We start from the raw sequence: 20,542 nt of genomic DNA on the forward strand, positions 1-20,542 counted from the left end.
AATGCGATTTAAGCAATAAAATTAAAAATGCTTATAAAACATAAGCCAAACGTTGGAGGTGGTCATTTCTTAATGCGCAGTAATAAACTCGGCACTCTAAAGCACCCGAGAGCGTTTTTTTCGATGCCAACCTAACCAGAGTGACGGGAGCGGCACAATTCAGAAAAAGTGCTCAGCTCGCCGAGAAAATGCGATTTAAGCAATAAAATTAAAAATGCTTATAAAACATAAACCAAACGTTGGAGGTGGTCATTTCTTCATGCGCAGTGAATAACTCGGCACTCTAAAGCACCCGAGAGCGTTTTTTTCGATGCCAACCTAACCAGAGTGACGGGAGCGGCACAATTCAGAAAAAGTGCTCAGCTCGCCGAGAAAATGCGATTTAAGCAATAAAATTAAAAATGCTTGTAAAACATAAACCAAACGTTGGAAGTGGTCATTTCTTAATGCGCAGTAATAAACTCGGCACTCTAAGGCACCCGAGAGCGTTTTTTTCGATGCCAACCTAACCAGAGTGACGGGAGCGGCACAATTCAGAAAAAGTGCTCAGCTCGCCGAGAAAATGCGATTTAAGCAATAAAATTAAAAATGCTTATTAAACATAAACCAAACGTTGGAGGTGGTCATTTCTTCATGCGCAGTGAATAACTCGGCACTCTAAAGCACCCGAGAGCGTTTTTTTCGATGCCAACCTAACCAGAGTGACGGGAGCGGCACAATTCAGAAAAAGCGCTCAGCTCGCCGAGAAAATGCGATTTAAGCAATAAAATTAAAAATGCTTATAAAACATAAACCAAACGTTGGAGGTGGTCATTTCTTAATGCGCAGTAATAAACTCGGCACTCTAAAGCACCCGAGAGCGTTTTTCTCGATGCCAACCTAACCAGAGCGACGGGAGCGGCACAATTCAGAAAAAGTGCTCAGCTCGCCGAGAAAATGCGATTTAAGCAATAAAATTAAAAATGCTTATTAAACATAAACCAAACGTTGGAGGTGGTCATTTCTTCATGCGCAGTGAATAACTTGGCACTCTAAAGCACCCGAGAGCGTTTTTTTCGATGCCAACCTAACCAGAGTGACGGGAGCGGCACAATTCAGAAAAAGCGCTCAGCTCGCCGAGAAAATGCGATTTAAGCAATAAAATTAAAAATGCTTATAAAACATAAACCATACGTTGGAGGTGGTCATTTCTTCATGCGCAGTGAATAACTCGGCACTCTAAAGCACCCGAGAGCGTTTTTTTCGATGCCAACCTAACCAGAGTGACGGGAGCGGCACAATTCAGAAAAAGCGCTCAGCTCGCCGAGAAAATGCGATTTAAGCAATAAAATTAAAAATGCTTATAAAACATAAACCAAACGTTGGAGGTGGTCATTTCGTCATGCGCAGTGATAAACTCGGTACTCTAAAGCACCCAAGAGGGTTTTTTTCGATGCCAACCTAACCAGAGTGACGGGAGCGGCACAATTCAGAAAAAGTGCTCAGCTCGCCGAGAAAATGCGATTTAAGCAATAAAATTAAAAATGCTTATAAAACATAAACCAAACGTTGGAGGTGGTCATTTCTTCATGCGCAGTGAATAACTCGGCACTCTAAAGCACCCGAGAGCGTTTTTTTCAATGCCAACCTAACCAGAGTGACGGGAGCGGCACAATTCAGAAAAAGTGCTCAGCTCGCCGAGAAAATGCGATTTAAGCAATAAAATTAAAAATGCTTATAAAACATAAACCAAACGTTGGAGGTGGTCATTTCTTCATGCGCAGTGATAAACTCGGCACTCTAAAGCACCCGAGAGCGTTTTTTTCCGATGCCAACCTAACCAGAGTGACGGGAGCGGCACAATTCAGAAAAAGTGCTCAGCTCGCCGAGAAAATGCGATTTAAGCAATAAAATTAAAAATGCTTATTAAACATAAACCAAACGTTGGAGGTGGTCATTTCTTCATGCGCAGTGATAAACTCGGCACTCTAAAGCACCCGAGAGCGTTTTTTTCGATGCCAACCTAACCAGAGTGACGGGAGCGGCACAATTCAGAAAAAGTGCTCAGCTCGCCGAGAAAATGCGATTTAAGCAATAAAATTAAAAATTCTTATAAAACATAAACCAAACGTTGGAGGTGGTCATTTCTTCATGCGCAGTGAATAACTCGGCACTCTAAAGCACCCGAGAGCGTTTTTTTCGATGCCAACCTAACCAGAGTGACGGGAGCGGCACAATTCAGAAAAAGTGCTCAGCTCGCCGAGAAAATGCGATTTAAGCAATAAAATTAAAAATGCTTATAAAACATAAACCAAACGTTGGAGGTGGTCATTTCTTAATGCGCAGTAATAAACTCGGCACTCTAAAGCACCCGAGAGCGTTTTTTTCGATGCCAACCTAACCAGAGTGACGGGAGCGGCACAATTCAGAAAAAGTGCTCAGCTCGCCGAGAAAATGCGATTTAAGCAATAAAATTAAAAATGCTTATAAAACATAAACCAAACGTTGGAGGTGGTCATTTCTTCGTGCGCAGTGATAAACTCGGCACTCTAAAGCACCCGAGAGCGTTTTTTTCGATGCCAACCTAACCAGAGTGACGGGAGCGGCACAATTCAGAAAAAGTGCTCAGCTCGCCGAGAAAATGCGATTTAAGCAATAAAATTAAAAATGCTTATAAAACATAAACCAAACGTTGGAGGTGGTCATTTCTTCATGCGCAGTGAATAACTCGGCACTCTAAAGCACCCGAGAGCGTTTTTTTCGATGCCAACCTAACCAGAGTGACGGGAGCGGCACAATTCAGAAAAAGTGCTCAGCTCGCCGAGAAAATGCGATTTAAGCAATAAAATTAAAAATGCTTATAAAATATAAACCAAACGTTGGAGGTGGTCATTTCTTCATGCGCAGTGAATAACTCGGCACTCTAAAGCACCCGAGAGCGTTTTTTTCGATGCCAACCTAACCAGAGTGACGGGAGCGGCACAATTCAGAAAAAGTGCTCAGCTCGCCGAGAAAATGCGATTTAAGCAATAAAATTAAAAATGCTTATAAAACATAAACCAAACGTTGGAGGTGGTCATTTCTTAATGCGCAGTAATAAACTCGGCACTCTAAAGCACCCGAGAGCGTTTTTTTCGATGCCAACCTAACCAGAGTGACGGGAGCGGCACAATTCAGAAAAAGTGCTCAGCTCGCCGAGAAAATGCGATTTAAGCAATAAAATTAAAAATGCTTATAAAACATAAACCAAACGTTGGAGGTGGTCATTTCTTCATGCGCAGTGATAAACTCGGCACTCTAAAGCACCCGAGAGCGTTTTTTTCGATGCCAACCTAACCAGAGTGACGGGAGCGGCACAATTCAGAAAAAGTGCTCAGCTCGCCGAGAAAATGCGATTTAAGCAATAAAATTAAAAATGCTTATAAAACATAAACCAAACGTTGGAGGTGGTCATTTCTTCATGCGCAGTGAATAACTCGGCACTCTAAAGCACCCGAGAGCGTTTTTTTCGATGCCAACCTAACCAGAGTGACGGGAGCGGCACAATTCAGAAAAAGCGCTCAGCTCGCCGAGAAAATGCGATTTAAGCAATAAAATTAAAAATGCTTATTAAACATAAACCAAACGTTGGAGGTGGTCATTTCTTCATGCGCAGTGATAAACTCGGCACTCTAAAGCACCCGAGAGCGTTTTTTTCGATGCCAACCTAACCAGAGTGACGGGAGCGGCACAATTCAGAAAAAGCGCTCAGCTCGCCGAGAAAATGCGATTTATGCAATAAAATTAAAAATGCTTATAAAACATAAACCAAACGTTGGAGGTGGTCATTTCTTCATGCGCAGTGATAAACTCGGAACTCTAAAGCACCCGAGAGCGTTTTTTTCGATGCCAACCTAACCAGAGTGACGGGAGCGGGACAATTCAGAAAAAGCGCTCAGCTCGCCGAGAAAATGCGATTTAAGCAATAAAATTAAAAATGCTTATAAAACATAAACCAAACGTTGGAGGTGGTCATTTCTTCATGCGCAGTGATTAACTCGGCACTCTAAAGCACCCGAGAGCGTTTTTTTCGATGCCAACCTAACCAGAGTGACGGGAGCGGCACAATTCAGAAAAAGTGCTCAGCTCGCCGAGAAAATGCGATTCAAGCAATAAAATTAAAAATGCTTATAAAACATAAACCAAACGTTGGAGGTGGTCATTTCTTCATGCGCAGTGAATAACTCGGCACTCTAAAGCACCCGAGAGCGTTTTTTTCGATGCCAACCTAACCAGAGTGACGGGAGCGGCACAATTCAGAAAAAGTGCTCAGCTCGCCGAGAAAATGCGATTTAAGCAATAAAATTAAAAATGCTTATAAAACATAAACCAAACGTTGGAGGTGGTCATTTCTTCATGCGCAGTGATAAACTCGGCACTCTAAAGCACCCGAGAGCGTTTTTTTCGATGCCAACCTAACCAGAGTGACGGGAGCGGCACAATTCAGAAAAAGCGCTCAGCTCGCCGAGAAAATGCGATTTAAGCAATAAAATTAAAAATGCTTATAAAACATAAACCAAACGTTGGAGGTGGTCATTTCTTCATGCGCAGTGATAAACTCGGCACTCTAAAGCACCCGAGAGCGTTTTTTTCGATGCCAACCTAACCAGAGTGACGGGAGCGGCACAATTCAGAAAAAGCGCTCAGCTCGCCTAAAAAATGCGATTTAAGCAATAAAATAAAAATGCTTATAAAACATAAACCAAACGTTGGAGGTGGTCATTTCTTCGTGCGCAGTGAATAACTCGGCACTCTAAAGCACCCGAGAGCGTTTTTTTCGATGCCAACCTAACCAGAGTGACGGGAGCGGCACAATTCAGAAAAAGTGCTCAGCTCGCCGAGAAAATGCGATTTAAGCAATAAAATTAAAAATGCTTATAAAACATAAACCAAACGTTGGAGGTGGTCATTTCTTCATGCGCAGTGAATAACTCGGCACTCTAAAGCACCCGAGAGCGTTTTTTTCGATGCCAACCTAACCAGAGTGACGGGAGCGGCACAATTCAGAAAAAGTGCTCAGCTCGCCGAGAAAATGCGATTTAAACAATAAAATTAAAAATGCTTATAAAACATAAACCAAACGTTGGAGGTGGTCTTTTCTTAATGCGCAGTAATAAACTCGGCACTCTAAAGCACCCGAGAGCGTTTTTTTCGATGCCAACCTAACCAGTGTGACGGGAGCGGCACAATTCAGAAAAAGTGCTCAGTTCGCCGAGAAAATGCGATTTAAGCAATAAAATTAAAAATGCTTATAAAACATAAACCAAACGTTGGAGGTGGTCATTTCTTCATGCGCAGTGATAAACTCGGCAGTCTAAAGCACCCGAGAGCGTTTTTTTCGATGCCAACCTAACCAGAGTGACGGGAGCGGCACAATTCAGAAAAAGCGCTCAGCTCGCCGAGAAAATGCGATTTAAGCAATACAATTAAAAATGCTTATAAAACATAAACCAAACGTTGGAGGTGGTCATTTCTTCATGCGCAGTGATAAACTCGGCACTCTAAAGCACCCGAGAGCGTTTTTTTCGATGCCAACCTAACCAGAGTGACGGGAGCGGCACAATTCAGAAAAAGTGCTCAGCTCGCCGAGAAAATGCGATTTAAGCAAACAAATTAAAAATGCTTATAAAACATAAACCAAACGTTGGAGGTGGTCATTTCTTCATGCGCAGTGAATAACTCGGCACTCTAAAGCACCCGAGAGCGTTTTTTTCGATGCCAACCTAACCAGAGTGACGGGAGCGGCACAATTCAGAAAAAGTGCTCAGCTCGCCGAGAAAATGCGATTTAAGCAATAAAATTAAAAATGCTTATAAAACATAAACCAAACGTTGGAGGTGGTCATTTCTTCATGCGCAGTGAATAACTCGGCACTCTAAAGCACCCGAGAGCGTTTTTTTCGATGCCAACCTAACCAGAGTGACGGGAGCGGCACAATTCAGAAAAAGTGCTCAGCTCGCCGAGAAAATGCGATTTAAGCAATACAATTAAAAATGCTTATAAAACATAAACCAAACGTTGGAGGTGGTCATTTCTTAATGCGCAGTAATAAACTCGGCACTCTAAAGCACCCGAGAGCGTTTTTTTCGATGCCAACCTAACCAGAGTGACGGGAGCGGCACAATTCAGAAAAAGTGCTCAGCTCGCCGAGAAAATGCGATTTAAGCAATAAAATTAAAAATGCTTATTAAACATAAACCAAACGTTGGAGGTGGTCATTTCTTCATGCGCAGTGAATAACTCGGCACTCTAAAGCACCCGAGAGCGTTTTTTTCGATGCCAACCTAACCAGAGTGACGGGAGCGGCACAATTCAGAAAAAGTGCTCAGCTCGCCGAGAAAATGCGATTTAAGCAATAAAATTAAAAATGCTTATAAAACATAAACCAAACGTTGGAGGTGGTCATTTTTTCATGCGCAGTGATAAACTCGGCACTCTAAAGCACCCGAGAGCGTTTTTTTCGATGCAAACCTAACCAGAGTGACGGGAGCGGCACAATTCAGAAAAAGCGCTCAGCTCGCAGAGAAAATTCGATTTAAGCAATAAAATTAAAAATGCTTATAAACCATAAACCAAACGTTGGAGGTGGTCATTTCTTAATGCGCAGTAATAAACTCGGCACTCTAAAGCACCCGAGAGCGTTTTTTTCGATGCCAACCTAACCAGAGTGACGGGAGCGGCACAATTCAGAAAAACTGCTCAGCTCGCCGAGAAAATGCGATTTAAGCAATAAAATTAAAAATGCTTATTAAACATAAACCAAACGTTGGAGGTGGTCATTTCTTCATGCGCAGTGAATAACTCGGCACTCTAAAGCACCCGAGAGCGTTTTTTTCGATGCCAACCTAACCAGAGTGACGGGAGCGGCACAATTCAGAAAAAGTGCTCAGCTCGCCGAGAAAATGCGATTTAAGCAATAAAATTAAAAATGCTTATTAAACATAAACCAAACGTTGGAGGTGGTCATTTCTTCATGCGCAGTGATAAACTCGGCACTCTAAAGCACCCGAGAGCGTTTTTTTCGATGCCAACCTAACCAGAGTGACGGGAGCGGCACAATTCAGAAAAAGCGCTCAGCTCGCCGAGAAAATGCGATTTAAGCAATAAAATTAAAAATGCTTATAAAACATAAACCAAACGTTGGAGGTGGTCATTTCTTCATGCGCAGTGATAAACTCGGCACTCTAAAGCACCCAAGAGCGTTTTTTTCGATGCCAACCTAACCAGAGTGACGGGAGCGGCACAATTCAGAAAAAGTGCTCAGCTCGCCGAGAAAATGCGATTTAAGCAATAAAATTAAAAATGCTTATAAAACATAAACCAAACGTTGGAGGTGGTCATTTCTTCATGCGCAGTGAATAACTCGGCACTCTAAAGCACCCGAGAGCGTTTTTTTCGATGCCAACCTAACCAGAGTGACGGGAGCGGCACAATTCAGAAAAAGTGCTCAGCTCGCCGAGAAAATGCGATTTAAGCAATAAAATTAAAAATGCTTATAAAACATAAACCAAACGTTGGAGGTGGTCTTTTCTTAATGCGCAGTAATAAACTCGGCACTCTAAAGCACCCGAGAGCGTTTTTTTCGATGCCAACCTAACCAGAGTGACGGGAGCGGCACAATTCAGAAAAAGTGCTCAGCTCGCCGAGTAAATGCGATTTAAGCAATAAAATTAAAAATGCTTATAAAACATAAACCAAACGTTGGAGGTGGTCATTTCTTCATGCGCAGTGAATAACTCGGCACTCTAAAGCACCCGAGAGCGTTTTTTTCGATGCCAACCTAACCAGAGTGACGGGAGCGGCACAATTCAGAAAAAGTGCTCAGCTCGCCGAGAAAATGCGATTTAAGCAATAAATTTAAAAATGCTTATAAAACATAAACCAAACGTTGGAGGTGGTCATTTCTTAATGCGCAGTAATAAACTCGGCACTCTAAAGCACCCGAGAGCGTTTTTTTCGATGCCAACCTAACCAGAGTGACGGGAGCGGCACAATTCAGAAAAAGTGCTCAGCTCGCCGAGAAAATGCGATTTAAGCAATAAAATTAAAAATGCTTATTAAACATAAACCAAACGTTGGAGGTGGTCATTTCTTCATGCGCAGTGAATAACTCGGCACTCTAAAGCACCCGAGAGCGTTTTTTTCGATGCCAACCTAACCAGAGTGACGGGAGCGGCACAATTCAGAAAAAGTGCTCAGCTCGCCGAGAAAATGCGATTTAAGCAATAAAATTAAAAATGCTTATAAAACATAAACCAAACGTTGGAGGTGGTCCTTTTTTCATGCGCAGTGATAAACTCGGCACTCTAAAGCACCCGAGAGCGTTTTTTTCGATGCAAACCTAACCAGAGTGACGGGAGCGGCACAATTCAGAAAAAGCGCTCAGCTCGCCGAGAAAATGCGATTTAAGCAATAAAATTAAAAATGCTTATAAAACATAAACCAAACGTTGGAGGTGGTCATTTCTTCATGCGCAGTGATAAACTCGGCACTCTAAAGCACCCGAGAGCGTTTTTTTCGATGCCAACCTAACCAGAGTGACGGGAGCGGCACAATTCAGAAAAAGTGCTCAGCTCGCCGAGAAAATGCGATTTAAGCAATAAAATTAAAAATGCTTATAAAACATAAGCCAAACGTTGGAGGTGGTCATTTCTTAATGCGCAGTAATAAACTCGGCACTCTAAAGCACCCGAGAGCGTTTTTTTCGATGCCAACCTAACCAGAGTGACGGGAGCGGCACAATTCAGAAAAAGCGCTCAGCTCGCCGAGAAAATGCGATTTAAGCAATAAAATTAAAAATGCTTATAAAACATAAACCAAACGTTGGAGGTGGTCATTTCTTCATGCGCAGTGATAAACTCGGCACTCTAAAGCACCCGAGAGCGTTTTTTTCGATGCCAACCTAACCAGAGTGACGGGAGCGGCACAATTCAGAAAAAGTGCTCAGCTCGCCGAGAAAATGCGATTTAAGCAATAAAATTAAAAATGCTTATAAAACATAAACCAAACGTTGGAGGTGGTCATTTTTTCATGCGCAGTGATAAACTCGGCACTCTAAAGCACCCGAGAGCGTTTTTTTCGATGCCAACCTAACCAGAGTGACGGGAGCGGCACAATTCAGAAAAAGCGCTCAGCTCGCCGAGAAAATGCGATTTAAGCAATAAAATTAAAAATGCTTATAAAACATAAACCAAACGTTGGAGGTGGTCATTTCTTCATGCGCAGTGATAAACTCGGAACTCTAAAGCACCCGAGAGCGTTTTTTTCGATGCCAACCTAACCAGAGTGACGGGAGCGGCACAATTCAGAAAAAGCGCTCAACTCGCCGAGAAAATGCGATTTAAGCAATAAAATTAAAAATGCTTATAAAACATAAACCAAACGTTGGAGGTGGTCATTTCTTCATGCGCAGTGATAAACTCGGAACTCTAAAGCACCCGAGAGCGTTTTTTTCGATGCCAACCTAACCAGAGTGACGGGAGCGGGACAATTCAGAAAAAGCGCTCAGCTCGCCGAGAAAATGCGATTTAAGCAATAAAATTAAAAATGCTTATAAAACATAAACCAAACGTTGGAGGTGGTCATTTCTTCATGCGCAGTGATTAACTCGGCACTCTAAAGCACCCGAGAGCGTTTTTTTCGATGCCAACCTAACCAGAGTGACGGGAGCGGCACAATTCAGAAAAAGTGCTCAGCTCGCCGAGAAAATGCGATTTAAGCAATAAAATTAAAAATGCTTATAAAACATAAACCAAACGTTGGAGGTGGTCATTTCTTCATGCGCAGTGAATAACTCGGCACTCTAAAGCACCCGAGAGCGTTTTTTTCGATGCCAACCTAACCAGAGTGACGGGAGCGGCACAATTCAGAAAAAGTGCTCAGCTCGCCGAGAAAATGCGATTTAAGCAATAAATTTAAAAATGCTTATAAAACATAAACCAAACGTTGGAGGTGGTCATTTCTTAATGCGCAGTAATAAACTCGGCACTCTAAAGCACCCGAGAGCGTTTTTTTCGATGCCAACCTAACCAGAGTGACGGGAGCGGCACAATTCAGAAAAAGTGCTCAGCTCGCCGAGAAAATGCGATTTAAGCAATAAAATTAAAAATGCTTATAAAACATAAACCAAACGTTGGAGGTGGTCATTTCTTCATGCGCAGTGAATAACTCGGCACTCTAAAGCACCCGAGAGCGTTTTTTTCGATGCCAACCTAACCAGAGTGACGGGAGCGGCACAATTCAGAAAAAGTGCTCAGCTCGCCGAGAAAATGCGATTTAAGCAATAAAATTAAAAATGCTTATAAAACATAAACCAAACGTTGGAGGTGGTCATTTCTTCATGCGCAGTGAATAACTCGGCACTCTAAAGCACCCGAGAGCGTTTTTTTCGATGCCAACCTAACCAGAGTGACGGGAGCGGCACAATTCAGAAAAAGTGCTCAGCTCGCCGAGAAAATGCGATTTAAGCAATAAAATTAAAAATGCTTATAAAACATAAACCAAACGTTGGAGGTGGTCTTTTCTTAATGCGCAGTAATAAACTCGGCACTCTAAAGCACCCGAGAGCGTTTTTTTCGATGCCAACCTAACCAGTGTGACGGGAGCGGCACAATTCAGAAAAAGTGCTCAGTTCGCCGAGAAAATGCGATTTAAGCAATAAAATTAAAAATGCTTATAAAACATAAACCAAACGTTGGAGGTGGTCATTTCTTCATGCGCAGTGATAAACTCGGCAGTCTAAAGCACCCGAGAGCGTTTTTTTCGATGCCAACCTAACCAGAGTGACGGGAGCGGCACAATTCAGAAAAAGCGCTCAGCTCGCCGAGAAAATGCGATTTAAGCAATAAAATTAAAAATGCTTATAAAACATAAACCAAACGTTGGAGGTGGTCATTTCTTCATGCGCAGTGATAAACTCGGCACTCTAAAGCACCCGAGAGCGTTTTTTTCGATGCCAACCTAACCAGAGTGACGGGAGCGGCACAATTCAGAAAAAGCGCTCAGCTCGCCGAGAAAATGCGATTTAAGCAATAAAATTAAAAATGCTTATAAAACATAAACCAAACGTTGGAGGTGGTCATTTCTTCATGCGCAGTGATAAACTCGGCACTCTAAAGCACCCGAGAGCGTTTTTTTCGATGCCAACCTAACCAGAGTGACGGGAGCGGCACAATTCAGAAAAAGCGCTCAGCTCGCCGAGAAAATGCGATTTAAGCAATAAAATTAAAAATGCTTATAAAACATAAACCAAACGTTGGAGGTGGTCATTTCTTCATGCGCAGTGATAAACTGGGCACTCTAAAGCACCCGAGAGCGTTTTTTTCGATGCCAACCTAACCAGAGTTACGGGAGCGGCACAATTCAGAAAAAGTGCTCAGCTCGCCGAGAAAATGCGATTTAAGCAATAAAATTAAAAATGCTTATAAAACATAAACCAAACGTTGGAGGTGGTCATTTCTTAATGCGCAGTAATAAACTCGGCACTCTAAAGCACCCGAGAGCGTTTTTTTCGATGCCAACCTAACCAGAGTGACGGGAGCGGCACAATTCAGAAAAAGTGCTCAGCTCGCCGAGAAAATGCGATTTAAGCAATAAAATTAAAAATGCTTATAAAACATAAACCAAACGTTGGAGGTGGTCTTTTCTTCATGCGCAGTGATAAACTCGGCACTCTAAAGCACCCGAGAGCGTTTTTTTCGATGCCAACCTAACCAGAGTTACGGGAGCGGCACAATTCAGAAAAAGCGCTCAGCTCGCCGAGAAAATGCGATTTAAGCAATAAAATTAAAAATGCTTATAAAACATAAACCAAACGTTGGAGGTGGTCATTTCTTCATGCGCAGTGATAAACTCGGCACTCTAAAGCACCCGAGAGCGTTTTTTTCGATGCCAACCTAACCAGAGTGACGGGAGCGGTACAATTCAGAAAAAGCGCTCAGCTCGCCGAGAAAATGCAATTTAAGCAATAAAATTAAAAATGCTTATAAAACATAAACCAAACGTTGGAGGTGGTCATTTCTTCATGCGCAGTGATAAACTCGGCACTCTAAAGCACCCGAGAGCGTTTTTTTCGATGCCAACCTAACCAGAGTGACGGGAGCGGCACAATTCAGAAACAGTGCTCAGCTCGCCGAGAAAATGCGATTTAAGCAATACAATTAAAAATGCTTATAAAACATAAACCAAACGTTGGAGGTGGTCATTTCTTCGTGCGCAGTGAATAACTCGGCACTCTAAAGCACCCGAGAGCGTTTTTTTCGATGCCAACCTAACCAGAGTTACGGGAGCGTCACAATTCAGAAAAAGCGCTCAGCTCGCCGAGAAAATGCGATTTAAGCAATAAAATTAAAAATGCTTATAAAACATAAACCAAACGTTGGAGGTGGTCATTTCTTCATGCGCAGTGATAAACTCGGCACTCTAAAGCACCCGAGAGCGTTTTTTTCGATGCCAACCTAACCAGAGTGACGGGAGCGGCACAATTCAGAAAAAGCGCTCAGCTCGCCGAGAAAATGCGATTTAAGCAATAAAATTAAAAATGCTTATAAGACATAAACCAAACGTTGGAGGTGGTCATTTCTTCATGCGCAGTGATAAACTCGGCACTCTAAAGCACCCGAGAGCGTTTTTTTCGATGCCAACCTAACCAGAGTGACGGGAGCGGCACAATTCAGAAAAAGTGCTCAGCTCGCCGAGAAAATGCGATTTAAGCAATAAAATTAAAAATGCTTATAAAACATAAACCAAACGTTGGAGGTGGTCATTTCTTCATGCGCAGTGAATAACTCGGCACTCTAAAGCACCCGAGAGCGTTTTTTTCGATGCCAACCTAACCAGAGTGACGGGAGCGGCACAATTCAGAAAAAGTGCTCAGCTCGCCGAGAAAATGCGATTTAAGCAATAAAATTAAAAATGCTTATAAAACATAAACCAAACGTTGGAGGTGGTCATTTCTTAATGCGCAGTAATAAACTCGGCACTCTAAAGCACCCGAGAGCGTTTTTTTCGATGCCAACCTAACCAGAGTGACGGGAGCGGCACAATTCAGAAAAAGTGCTCAGCTCGCCGAGAAAATGCGATTTAAGCAATAAAACTAAAAATGCTTATAAAACATAAACCAAACGTTGGAGGTGGTCATTTCTTCATGCGCAGTGAATAACTCGGCACTCTAAAGCACCCGAGAGCGTTTTTTTCGATGCCAACCTAACCAGAGTGACGGGAGCGGCACAATTCAGAAAAAGCGCTCAGCTCGCCGAGAAAATGCGATTTAAGCAATAAATTTAAAAATGCTTATAAAACATAAACCAAACGTTGGAGGTGGTCATTTCTTCATGCGCAGTGATAAACTCGGCACTCTAAAGCACCCGAGAGCGTTTTTTTCGATGCCAACCTAACCAGAGTGACGGGAGCGGCACAATTCAGAAAAAGTGCTCAGCTCGCCGAGAAAATGCGATTTAAGCAATAAAATTAAAAATACTTATAAAAGATAAACCAAACGTTGGAGGTGGTCATTTCTTAATGCGCAGTAATAAACTCGGCACTCTAAAGCACCCGAGAGCGTTTCTTTCGATGCCAACCTAACCAGAGTGACGGGAGCGGCACAATTCAGAAAAAGCGCTCAGCTCGCCGAGAAAATGCGATTTAAGCAATAAAATTAAAAATGCTTATAAAACATAAACCAAACGTTGGAGGTGGTCATTTCTTCATGCGCAAACTCGGCACTCTAAAGCACCCGAGAGCGTTTTTTTCGATGCCAACCTAACCAGAGTGACGGGAGCGGCACAATTCAGAAAAAGTGCTCAGCTCGCCGAGAAAATGCGATTTAAGCAATAAAATTAAAAATGCTTATAAAACATAAACCAAACGTTGGAGGTGGTCATTTCTTCATGCGCAGTGAATAACTCGGCACTCTAAAGCACCCGAGTGCGTTTTTTTCGATGCCAACCCAACCAGAGTGACGGGAGCGGCACAATTCAGAAAAAGTGCTCAGCTCGCCGAGAAAATGCGATTTAAGCAATAAAATTAAAAATGCTTATAAAACATAAACCAAACGTTGGAGGTGGTCAGTTCTTCATGCGCAGTGAATAACTCGGCACTCTAAAGCACCCGAGAGCGTTTTTTTCGATGCCAACCTAACCAGAGTGACGGGAGCGGCACAATTCAGAAAAAGTGCTCAGCTCGCCGAGAAAATGCGATTTAAGCAATAAAATTAAAAATGCTTATAAAACATAAACCAAACGTTGGAGGTGGTCATTTCTTCATGCGCAGTGATAAACTCGGCACTCTAAAGCACCCGAGAGCGTTTTTTTCGATGCCAACCTAACCAGAGTGACGGGAGCGGCACAATTCAGAAAAAGCGCTCAGCTCGCCGAGAAAATGCGATTTAAGCAATAAAATTAAAAATGCTTATAAAACATAAACCAAACGTTGGAGGTGGTCATTTCTTCATGCGCAGTGATAAACTCGGCACTCTAAAGCACCCGAGAGCGTTTTTTTCGATGCCAACCTAACCAGAGTGACGGGAGCGGCACAATTCAGAAAAAGCGCTCAGCTCGCCGAGAAAATGCGATTTAAGCAATAAAATTAAAAATGCTTATAAAACATAAACCAAACGTTGGAGGTGGTCATTTCTTCATGCGCAGTGATTAACTCGGCACTCTAAAGCACCCGAGAGCGTTTTTTTCGATGCCAACCTAACCAGAGTGACGGGAGCGGCACAATTCAGAAAAAGTGCTCAGCTCGCCGAGAAAATGCGATTTAAGCAATAAAATTAAAAATGCTTATAAAACATAAACCAAACGTTGGAGGTGGTCATTTCTTCATGCGCAGTGATAAAGTCGGCACTCTAAAGCACCCGAGAGCGTTTTTTTCGATGCCAACCTAACCAGAGTGACGGGAGCGGCACAATTCAGAAAAAGTGCTCAGCTCGCCGAGAAAATGCGATTTAAGCAATAAAATTAAAAATGCTTATTAAACATAAACCAAACGTTGGAGGTGGTCATTTCTTCATGCGCAGTGATAAACTCGGCACTCTAAAGCACCCGAGAGCGTTTTTTTCGATGCCAACCTAACCAGAGTGACGGGAGCGGCACAATTCAGAAAAAGTGCTCAGCTCGCCGAGAAAATGCGATTTAAGCAATAAAACTAAAAATGCTTATAAAACATAAACCAAACGTTGGAGGTGGTCATTTCTTCATGCGCAGTGAATAACTCGGCACTCTAAAGCACCCGAGAGCGTTTTTTTCGATGCCAACCTAACCAGAGTGACGGGAGCGGCACAATTCAGAAAAAGCGCTCAGCTCGCCGAGAAAATGCGATTTAAGCAATAAATTTAAAAATGCTTATAAAACATAAACCAAACGTTGGAGGTGGTCATTTCTTCATGCGCAGTGATAAACTCGGCACTCTAAAGCACCCGAGAGCGTTTTTTTCGATGCCAACCTAACCAGAGTGACGGGAGCGGCACAATTCAGAAAAAGTGCTCAGCTCGCCGAGAAAATGCGATTTAAGCAATAAAATTAAAAATACTTATAAAAGATAAACCAAACGTTGGAGGTGGTCATTTCTTAATGCGCAGTAATAAACTCGGCACTCTAAAGCACCCGAGAGCGTTTCTTTCGATGCCAACCTAACCAGAGTGACGGGAGCGGCACAATTCAGAAAAAGCGCTCAGCTCGCCGAGAAAATGCGATTTAAGCAATAAAATTAAAAATGCTTATAAAACATAAACCAAACGTTGGAGGTGGTCATTTCTTCATGCGCAAACTCGGCACTCTAAAGCACCCGAGAGCGTTTTTTTCGATGCCAACCTAACCAGAGTGACGGGAGCGGCACAATTCAGAAAAAGTGCTCAGCTCGCCGAGAAAATGCGATTTAAGCAATAAAATTAAAAATGCTTATAAAACATAAACCAAACGTTGGAGGTGGTCATTTCTTCATGCGCAGTGAATAACTCGGCACTCTAAAGCACCCGAGTGCGTTTTTTTCGATGCCAACCCAACCAGAGTGACGGGAGCGGCACAATTCAGAAAAAGTGCTCAGCTCGCCGAGAAAATGCGATTTAAGCAATAAAATTAAAAATGCTTATAAAACATAAACCAAACGTTGGAGGTGGTCATTTCTTAATGCGCAGTAATAAACTCGGCACTCTAAAGCACCCGAGAGCGTTTTTTTCGATGCCAACCTAACCAGAGTGACGGGAGCGGCACAATTCAGAAAAAGTGCTCAGCTCGCCGAGAAAATGCGATTTAAGCAATAAAATTAAAAATGCTTATAAAACATAAACCAAACGTTGGAAGTGGTCATTTCTTCATGCGCAGTGATAAACTCGGCACTCTAAAGCACCCGAGAGCGTTTTTTTCGATGCCAACCTAACCAGAGTTACGGGAGCGGCACAATTCAGAAAAAGCGCTCAGCTCGCCGAGAAAATGCGATTTAAGCAATAAAATTAAAAATGCTTATAAAACATAAACCAAACGTTGGAGGTGGTCATTTCTTCATGCGCAGTGATAAACTCGGCACTCTAAAGCACCCGAGAGCGTTTTTTTCGATGCCAACCTAACCAGAGTGACGGGAGCGGCACAATTCAGAAAAAGCGCTCAGCTCGCCGAGAAAATGCGATTTAAGCAATAAAATTAAAAATGCTTATAAAACATAAACCAAACGTTGGAGGTGGTCATTTCTTCATGCGCAGTGATAAACTCGGCACTCTAAAGCACCCGAGAGCGTTTTTTTCGATGCCAACCTAACCAGAGTGACGGGAGCGGCACAATTCAGAAAAAGTGCTCAGCTCGCCGAGAAAATGCGATTTAAGCAATAAAATTAAAAATGCTTATAAAACATAAACCAAACGTTGGAGGTGGTAATTTCTTCATGCGCAGTGAATAACTCGGCACTCTAAAGCACCCGAGAGCGTTTTTTTCGATGCCAACCTAACCAGAGTGACGGGAGCGGCACAATTCAGAAAAAGTGCTCAGCTCGCCGAGAAAATGCGATTTAAGCAATACAATTAAAAATGCTTATAAAACATAAACCAAACGTTGGAGGTGGTCATTTCTTAATGCGCAGTAATAAACTCGGCACTCTAAAGCACCCGTGAGCGTTTTTTTCGATGCCAACCTAACCAGAGTGACGGGAGCGGCACAATTCAGAAAAAGTGCTCAGCTCGCCGAGAAAATGCGATTTAAGCAATAAAATTAAAAATTCTTATAAAACATAAACCAAACGTTGGAGGTGGTCATTTCTTAATGCGCAGTAATAAACTCGGCACTCTAAAGCACCCGAGAGCGTTTTTTTCGATGCCAACCTAACCAGAGTGACGGGAGCGGCACAATTCAGAAAAAGTGCTCAGCTCGCCGAGAAAATGCGATTTAAGCAATAAAATTAAAAATGCTTATTAAACATAAACCAAACGTTGGAGGTGGTCATTTCTTCATGCGCAGTAATAAACTCGGCACTCTAAAGCACCCGAGAGCGTTTTTTTCGATGCCAACCTAACCAGAGTGACGGGAGCGGCACAATTCAGAAAAAGTGCTCAGCTCGCCGAGAAAATGCGATTTAAGCAATAAAATTAAAAATGCTTATAAAACATAAACCAAACGTTGGAGGTGGTCATTTCTTAATGCGCAGTAATAAACTCGGCACTCTAAAGCACCCGAGAGCGTTTTTTTCGATGCCAACCTAACCAGAGTGACGGGAGCGGCACAATTCAGAAAAAGTGCTCAGCTCGCCGAGAAAATGCGATTCAAGCAATAAAATTAAAAATGCTTATTAAACATAAACCAAACGTTGGAGGTGGTCATTTCTTCATGCGCAGTGAATAACTCGGCACTCTAAAGCACCCGATAGCGTTTTTTTCGATGCCAACCTAACCAGAGTGACGGGAGCGGCACAATTCAGAAAAAGTGCTCAGCTCGCCGAGAAAATGCGATTTAAGCAATAAAATTAAAAATGCTTATAAAACATAAACCAAACGTTGGAGGTGGTCATTTCTTAATGCGCAGTAATAAACTCGGCACTCTAAAGCACCCGAGAGCGTTTTTTTCGATGCCAACCTAACCAGAGTGACGGGAGCGGCACAATTCAGAAAAAGTGCTCAGCTCGCCGAGAAAATGCGATTTAGGCAATAAAATTAAAAATGCTTATAAAACATAAACCAAACGTTGGAGGTGGTCATTTCTTAATGCGCTGTAATAAACTCGGCACTCTAAAGCACCCGAGAGCGTTTTTTTCGATGCCAACTTAACCAGAGTGACGGGAGCGGCACAATTCAGAAAAAGCGCTCAGCTCGCCGAGAAAATGCGATTTAAGCAATAAAATTAAAAATGCTTATAAAACATAAACCAAACGTTGGAGGTGGTCATTTCTTCATGCGCAGTGAATAACTCGGCACTCTAAAGCACCCGAGAGCGTTTTTTTCGATGCCAACCTAACCAGAGTGACGGGAGCGGCACAATTCAGAAAAAGTGCTCAGCTCGCCGAGAAAATGCGATTTAAGCAATAAAATTAAAAATGCTTATAAAACATAAACCAAACGTTGGAGGTGGTCATTTCTTAACGCGCAGTAATAAACTCGGCACTCTAAAGCACCCGAGAGCGTTTTTTTCGATGCCAACCTAACCAGAGTGACGGGAGCGGCACAATTCAGAAAAAGTGCTCAGCTCGCCGAGAAAATGCGATTTAAGCAATAAAATTAAAAATGCTTATTAAACATAAACCAAACGTTGGAGGTGGTCATTTCTTCATGCGCAGTAATAAACTCGGCACTCTAAAGCACCCGAGAGCGTTTTTTTCGATGCCAACCTAACCAGAGTGACGGGAGCGGCACAATTCAGAAAAAGTGCTCAGCTCGCCGAGAAAATGCGATTTAAGCAATAAAATTAAAAATGCTTATTAAACATAAACCAAACGTTGGAGGTGGTCATTTCTTCATGCGCAGTGAATAACTCGGCACTCTAAAGCACCCGATAGCGTTTTTTTCGATGCCAACCTAACCAGAGTGACGGGAGCGGCACAATTCAGAAAAAGTGCTCAGCTCGCCGAGAAAATGCGATTTAAGCAATAAAATTAAAAATGCTTATAAAACATAAACCAAACGTTGGAGGTGGTCATTTCTTAATGCGCAGTAATAAACTCGGCACTCTAAAGCACCCGAGAGCGTTTTTTTCGATGCCAACCTAACCAGAGTGACGGGAGCGGCACAATTCAGAACAAGTGCTCAGCTCGCCGAGAAAATGCGATTTAAGCAATAAAATTAAAAATGCTTATAAAACATAAACCAAACGTTGGAGGTGGTCATTTCTTAATGCGCAGTAATAAACTCGGCACTCTAAAGCACCCGAGAGCGTTTTTTTCGATGCCAACCTAACCAGAGTGACGGGAGCGGCACAATTCAGAAAAAGTGCTCAGCTCGCCGAGAAAATGCGATTTAAGCAATAAAATTAAAAATGCTTATTAAACATAAACCAAACGTTGGAGGTGGTCATTTCTTCATGCGCAGTGAATAACTCGGCACTCTAAAGCACCCGAGAGCGTTTTTTTCGATGCCAACCTAACCAGAGTGACGGGAGCGGCACAATTCAGAAAAAGCGCTCAGCTCGCCGAGAAAATGCGATTTAAGCAATAAAATTAAAAATGCTTATTAAACATAAACCAAACGTTGGAGGTGGTCATTTCTTCATGCGCAGTGAATAACTCGGCACTCTAAAGCACCCGAGAGCGTTTTTTTCGATGCCAACCTAACCAGAGTGACGGGAGCGGCACCATTCAGAAAAAGCGCTCAGCTCGCCGAGAAAATGCGATTTAAGCAATAAAATTAAAAATGCTTATAAAACATAAACCAAACGTTGGAGGTGGTCATTTCTTCATGCGCAGTGATAAACTCGGCACTCTAAAGCACCCGAGAGCGTTTTTTTCGATGCCAACCTAACCAGAGTGACGGGAGCGGCACAATTCAGAAAAAGTGCTCAGCTCGCCGAGAAAATGCGATTTAAGCAATAAAATTAAAAATGCTTATAAAACATAAACCAAACGTTGGAGGTGGTCATTTCTTCATGCGCAGTGAATAACTCGGCACTCTAAAGCACCCGAGAGCGTTTTTTTCGATGCCAACCTAACCAGAGTGACGGGAGCGGCACAATTCAGAAAAAGTGCTCAGCTCGCCGAGAAAATGCGATTTAAGCAATAAAATTAAAAATGCTTATAAAACATAAACCAAACGTTGGAGGTGGTCATTTCTTAATGCGCAGTAATAAACTCGGCACTCTAAAGCACCCGAGAGCGTTTTTTTCGATGCCAACCTAACCAGAGTTACGGGAGCGGCACAATTCAGAAAAAGCGCTCAGCTCGCTGAGAAAATGCGATTTAAGCAATAAAATTAAAAATGCTTATAAAACATAAACCAAACGTTGGAGGTGGTCATTTCTTAATGCGCAGTAATAAACTCGGCACTCTAAAGCACCCGAAAGCGTTTTTTTCGATGCCAACCTAACCAGAGTGACGGGAGCGGCACAATTCAGAAAAAGTG

Source organism: Syngnathus typhle, unplaced genomic scaffold (assembly GCF_033458585.1).
Source record: "Syngnathus typhle isolate RoL2023-S1 ecotype Sweden unplaced genomic scaffold, RoL_Styp_1.0 HiC_scaffold_24, whole genome shotgun sequence".
Taxonomy (NCBI): Eukaryota; Metazoa; Chordata; class Actinopteri; order Syngnathiformes; family Syngnathidae; genus Syngnathus; species Syngnathus typhle.